Source organism: Hermetia illucens, chromosome 1 (assembly GCF_905115235.1).
Source record: "Hermetia illucens chromosome 1, iHerIll2.2.curated.20191125, whole genome shotgun sequence".
Classification (NCBI taxonomy): Eukaryota; Metazoa; Arthropoda; class Insecta; order Diptera; family Stratiomyidae; genus Hermetia; species Hermetia illucens.
This window is the reverse complement of record NC_051849.1, coordinates 143,481,023-143,488,299: the sequence shown is the minus strand read 5'-3', so window position 1 is coordinate 143,488,299 and position 7,277 is coordinate 143,481,023.

The window sequence follows — 7,277 nt, the reverse complement described above, 5'->3', positions numbered from 1 at the left end:
TCATAGTATGGGACAGCAATCGAATGAGACGGTCATTTAAACATTTGGCAGAATTGTCTTCCATTTTATTATACATATTGGAACGGTAGTGCTTTCTTGTCAGTCGTGCACTTTCTCTGTGATTGCCCAGCTCTGGCTAGAGTCAGGCTGCGGACACTGGGAAAACCATTCTTTGGGGACCTCAGAGAAATTTCTGGCTGCAGGGTGGGAGAACTGCTTTCCTTCGTGAATGCTACGGGCTGGACTCTGCCTCCCTGCTCTCATAACAACAGTCACGGTGTTAGGAGTTTGTGGTATCAAAACGGCGCACCAAAGCGCTAATTGGGCTCCTCGTAGCGGCCACTGGTATCTACCTACCTACCTTGTCAGTCGTATGTTATTCTACTCTCCTCAATAACACGATTGAAGAACCCATGTTTTCCATGCTGACTTCCAGCTCTTCGCTTTCCCATGGTCTGCTTGCGATGTCGTCAAGCTTTATTGCTTTTCCCGATTTCATTCGTTTGCTAATTCTTCAGATGAAATCTGCCTGAAATATTTCCGCCACCTGTCTCGACCGGTAAGCAGTGTGTCACTCTTGTCATTTAGGCAACAAGTGTTATTTTCTAGGAGGTTTATTAATTCTATTTATTTATGTTACTTCTTTAGCATCAATTGAAATATTTCCTTTTTCTCTGAAAATTTCTTTCTTTACTGTGTCAAGAATTATACTAATTATTGTGTGTTCGATACCCTGTGTGCGTTGATGTTGACTTTTAAAAAGTTGGCCAAGTTACCAGCATTTTATTATTGAAAAACTTCATCAACATCGTCATGATCCGCTTATCAGGCTGGGTTACCCCGAGGGTTTAGGCCGCTTTGTCAATCGTGCTTTTGGCTAGATTCCATGATTCTTAGACATTCCTAATGGTCGGAAACCGCATAAGTAAAATCACTTTCTCTCCTTTCGCAAGAAACCATCATCATCAACGACGCAACAACCGGTATCCGGTCTATGCCTGCCTTAATAAGAAACTCCAGACATCCTGGTTTTGCGCCGAGGTCCATCAATTCGATATCAATAAAACTGTCTGGCGTCCTGACCTACGCCATCGCTCCATCTCAGGCAGGGTCTGCTTCGTCTTTTTTTTTTACCATAGATATTGCCCTTATAGACTTTCCGGGCTGAATCATCCTCATCTATACGGATTAAGTGACCCGCCCACCGTAACATATTAAGCCGGGTTTTATCCACAACCTGATGGTCGTGGTATCGCTCATAAATTTCATCGTTATGTAGGCTACGGAATCGTCCATTCTCATGTAGGGGGCCAAAAATTCTTCGGAGGATTCTTCTCTCGAACGCGGCCAAGAGTTCGCAATTTTTCTTGCCAAGAAACCAAGTTTCCGAGGAATACATTAGAACTGGCAAGATCATTGTCTTGTACAATAAGAGCTTTGATCCTATAGTGAGACGTTCGAGCGGAACAGTTTTTGTAAGCTGAAATAGGCTCTGTTGGCTGACAACAACCGTGCGCGGATTTCATCATCGCAGCTGTTACCGGTTGTGATTTTCGACCCTAGATAGGAGACATTATCAACTGTCTCAAAGTTGTATTCTCCTATCTTTAGTCTTCCTGTTTGACTAGTGCGGTTTGATGCTCGATCTGGATGAAGGCAGTTTGTACGTCTCGGGTTGTTCTTCCCATGATGTCGATATCGTCAGCATAGGCCAGTAGTTGGGTGGACTTACGAATCACTCACATCACGAATCACTTTCTCGAGGGCCAGATTAAAGAGGACGCATAATAAGGCGGCTCCTTGTCGTAGACCGTTGTTGATCTCGAATGGTCTTGAAAGTGATCCTGCTGCTTTTATTTGGCCTTGCACATTGGTCAGGGTCAGCCTAGTCAATCTTATCAATTTCATCGGGATACTGAATTCTCATGGCCGTGTACAGTTTCACCCTGGCTATGCTATCATAGGCGGTTTTAAAGTTGATGAAAAGATGGTGCAACCGATGTCCATATTCCAACAGTTTTTCCTTCGCTTGCCGCAGAGGGAAAATCTGATCTCTTGCTGATATGCCTGGAGTGAAGCCTCTTTAGTATGTCAATGGTGGGTTGGTTGGTCAATGATGTTCTGAGCGTATAGTGCTGTTCGGCCTAGCGAGATGGCGCCGAATATCTTATAGATGGTACTCAGCAACATGATACCTCTATAATTGCTGCACTGCCTGATGTTCTGGTTGGTCAATAGTTCATCAAAGTACCCAACCCATCGCTCCAATCTGCCCATTCTGTCGGAAATCAGATTTCTCTCTTTGTCTCGCGGCAGGATGAACATCAAGGTGTGTAAGGCTTCATACTGCTGACTTGTTGGTAAAAGTTCCGCACCTGGTGCGGTTACTCTCTGTACTTTTCGAATTCACAGACCTGTTAGCTCTCCCAGGCTTCCTTTTTCGGTCTGTGAAGTCGCTTTCCCGCTCGCCGAGGTTCGTGATAAGTCTCCACGCGTGCCCACCACCTTTGAGAATGTAACATTACTCGATATGCAGTATTCTTCCGTTCCGTTGCTAGCTTACGTACGAAATTGTTACCTTTTAATTCACGGCGGCACAGTGCGTTCCACAGCTTGTTTTATTGGTGGCTTGATTTAGAAGACAGCAATGAACGGAACGATGGTCTCATAGAGGACGGCTTTGCGGTAAGTGATTGTCATAAAATGCCGATGTATTATGAGGATATAGTCGATTAGTATATTACTGTTCGCTCTATTGGGAAGATGAGGCAATAGACTCCCCACCTTAGAAAATAATTATAAATTTTTTATGCTAAAACAATTATTTCACCGGCCCAATTAACATATCCATTAAAAAAATGGCCAGAAAGAAAATGCCGGCGAATAGTTTGAATCTAAACAAGGTGAAAGCATACGATTTAGTATTCTTTGCTTCTGAAGTGAACATATTACGTGGCTACGTGAAAGAACAATCCGACAATTTACCTTTTGTTTACGCAATAGTGGTAACGAGCTATATGGTAACTTCCGGTCAGTACAACGTTCCCGAAACGAAAGGTGTAAAAACGGTAATATGAGTATTTTGTGTAATGCCCAGTAATTTTGCTAATTAAAATAATAGTGTTTTAATGTTGATGCAAATATCTGTCTTCACCGATGGCTTCCAGCATATTTTCTATTTTACAACAGCAAAACGCAAATCAACTATATTCTCATAAAACGCCGACATTTCACCATCGCCATTGATTGCAAAGCCGTTTCCTATGAGACCATCCCACCTCAACATCGTCCGTTGATTGCCGTCCTGCGAATTAAGTGACCGATAAAACAGCGTGAGGAATGTACTAGTTCACTGAGCTTTAAATGGTGGCGATTTCGTGAGAAGAAATGATCTCACCTGCACGATTACGAACCATTACGAATGTGGCAGAAGCATGGAACCAAATGAAAGACACAATCAATAAAGCGGCTTTTGCCACCCCGGGGTCACCAACTTTGGAATGGCTTTGGAATGACGATGTTCAAATAAAGGTCCCTGAAAAGCACAAGTTTCTCGACGATAAAACACTCGCCAGTTGCAAATTTATAAGAATGCCAACCGGGAAGCAAAGAAAGTGATCGCCGTCACTCGAGCGGAGTATTACAAAAATCTTTACAATAAACTGGACACCCGGGATGGTATCGACTTGCCAAAAGCCGAAACGAACATACACAGGATATCGAATGACAAGAACGGTACTTTGCTTACCAACCGTTGAGCCACGACGGATAGATGGCGAGAATAATTCGTGCAGATTTCAACTGAAGAATTTGCTCATCCTCCAATCCTTCAATCATTGCCGATATTTGGAGTATTTCCACCTATCAGCGTAGCTGAAGTCGAGGAGGCAATGAGACGAATGAAATCGGGGAAAGCCACAAGATCTGACGACAGCGCATCTGAGCTCTGGAAAGCGAAGAGCAGGGGCCCTACACTGTGACTCAGTGAATTCTTTAATCGGGTTATTCAGAAAGGTAGAACACCATCTCACTGGCAAAACGTACTACAGTTCCAATATGAAAAAAAAAGATTGTTCAGCAGAGTGTCCAAATTATCATCCGATCCGGTTATTTTCCCATACCATGAAGATTTTTGAACGCTTTCTTGGCAATTGTATTCTCGAAATCGTTGAAATAACCGTCAATCAAGCCGAATTTGTCAAGAACTACCGAACTACTGGCGCAATACGCACTACACAGTTACTCTTGGAGAAACACCGGGAGAAGCATCGCCCTATTTACACTGCATTTCTGGATCTAGAGAAAGCGTTTGATCGCCAGAAAATCCGATCCGAAAAGTGAAGTTCGAACCGTGGCGGGTGTGTCAAAACAGCTTCGTATCTCTGTTGGTGTTCTTCAAGGAAACGCCCTCTCACCACCCCCCTTTGTTCTTGTTATGGACACCGTCACACGGGACATCCAACGTCCAGCGCCCTGTACACTGCTTTATACAGTTGATGTTATCCGAGCGTCGAATAGCAAAAATGATCTCGAGCAACTGGTCCAAAAATGGAAAGATCACCTCATGCAATACGATCTTAAATAGAATCTAAGTAAAACTGAGTTTTTGACGACTGATCCGCATGAAACCGCCACAATCACTGTCAGTGATAGTGACCTGCCCCGAATTGAGCGATTTAAATACCTCGGATCAACGTTATCAGCCAATGGAGAACTGCGTTATGAAATTGCTTTACGCATTAACGCAACCTACATGAAGTGAGGTTCCACAACTGGTATTCTTTGTGATCGATATCAACGAACGTCTCAAATCTAAAATTTACCGCAATTTCGTCTGTCCTGTCACACTCTATGGCTCTGAGTGTTGGCCAACTATAAAAAACAATGAACGTCGTCTTTCGGTAATGGAGACAAAGATGTTGCGTTGGACTAGTAGCGTGACACATTTTGATCACATCCGAAATGAGAATATCCACGAATCGATATGGCGTTGCACCGATCGTGGAAAAACTGCGAGTGAGGCGTCTTGGATGGTATGGTATCGTAATTTGCCGTAACTAGAATTCACTCGCCAAAATTGATCTTAACATCGAAGTCGATGGTAAACGACCAAAAGGGCGGTCGAAACAACCGTGGCTTAATACGCTGAATGGGAGATAAAAGCCTCGAGATTCCATCCAGATCAGGCATTTGATAAAACAAAATGGCGAAACCAATCACGACGAGCCGACCCCGCTTGTGAACGGGGTTAATGCAAATCTCCGACATATTGCTACATAATTGTGTTGCAGATCCAAACGCAAAAATTGTGGAAGTGGTGCAGAGTGCAATTAGTTGGCAAGGGCAATGTTTATCCGGTTTTGGCAGAAGTAACGCTCAAGGTGCAACTTCACTCGGATATTAGGCGAAAACGGCTATAAGGTTTCTTACCCGGGCAGAGGCAAACTGTTAGACGCTGTCTCACCTCTGCCCTGGGAGCAGCGTGACCGAAGGGGCTAGCAGATGTTAAATGCTTCTTTATATAATTCGTAGAACATGGCATGACTGCGAATTATATTGAGCGTAAATCTGCGAATACTTTGGGCCAGAGCCGAACATATTTTGTTTAAAGATTGAGGAGTCCTAAGCCTGCAGTCACTAATTCGATCCGACACAAGTGGATGCGGACTTAGGATCCCTTCATCCTTAAATACAATGTGTTCACTCGCATCTATATCTAGGTGGTGATACAACGCACGCATACTGCAAGATAAATAGATTTGAATTGAGCGGGATTCGAATCTTGGGCCAGTTTAATATTTTACGTGATCTCTTCTGTGATATCATTTGTATTAAGCTCATTTATCTCCTGCAAAATGGTACGCTTCCCTTGCAATTTGACAGCTGCACGTCTTCAACGTAAACATGAACAAGTCGGAATGCTGAAAGCTCGACGCTTCGGTTCATCTTATGTGAGAAACTTCCTATGAACGTTTTTCTAATCATACATAGCTAAAAATTCAAAATCATCATCATCATCATCAACGGCGCAACAACCGGTATCCGGTCTAGGCCTGCCTTAATAAGGAACTCCAGACATCCCGGTTTTGCGCCGAGGTCCACCAATTCAAAATTCAAAATAGTCCTTCAAACATTTCCAAACTGCAAAATATACACATGTATATATCAAAGTCATAAATATGCTCTTCCTAAACGAACATATTCTACTACCGCATACTGATGCATGCAAATTGAATTGACTACCGCTGGTGCTATGGTACACTTGTGCATGTACAGTATATCTATTTAAATTGGGGACTACCCGCAACTTTATCAGCATATATACATGAGGCGGGGAGCTCCCTAAATCGAAGGAAAATTGATATTCTTTCTAGGCGCTATCCCGAATTACTGATACCAGGGGATAACATGACAACGAGGTTTCACTTCGGCAAGAAGTTTGAAACACGTTGGAGTAACAAGGCAAACTAGGAGAGCGTGGCTGCGACTTACGGCTTAAACCAGCAACTGATTACTTGGTACACTGGCGGATCCCTCACAGCAGAGGGAGCGGGTGCCGGTGTCATTGATCCGAGGAAAATGTACTTTGAGCCAATGGGCAGGCACACTAGCATATTCCAGGCGGAAATATAGGCCATAGACAAATGTGCCTCCTTTAATCTGCAAAGGAACTATAGGGGGCAGCCAAGCAGCGATCAAGGCACTTGGTCCAACTAGGTGAACTCTAAACTGGTATGAGAATGCCTTGAGAGACTGAATACACTCGGCTCGGCCAACAAGGTCTGGATACTTTGTGTTCCAGGCCATGCTGGGTTGAAAGGCAATGAGGCAGCGGACGAACTAGCCAAGAAGGGAGCATTGACGCCTTTATTCGGGCCAGAACCCTACTGTGGAATCGGAAACGGTTTCATGGCTATGAACCTAAGAAATGAAGAGAAACGGTTGAGGGAACTATATTGGGCGGGTCTACCAGGGAAGGAGCAGTCCAGGATGCTTATTGGGGGATACGAACCCATACGCACAAAGGGTTGTTTAAACCTCACCAAAAAGAACCTCCGAATCATAGTGGGAATTCTCACTCATTGTCGGCTGAACTATCACCTAGGGAAGCTAAGGATATGTACGAACACTGCCTGCAGGTTTTGTGAGGAAGATGGCGAAACCTCTATACACGTCCTGGGACAGTGTTCGCCACTTGTGCAAAGTAGGTCGAGGCATCTGGGAGAATACTTAATACCAGATGCAAAGCTGAAAGATCTGGAAGTAAGGAACATACT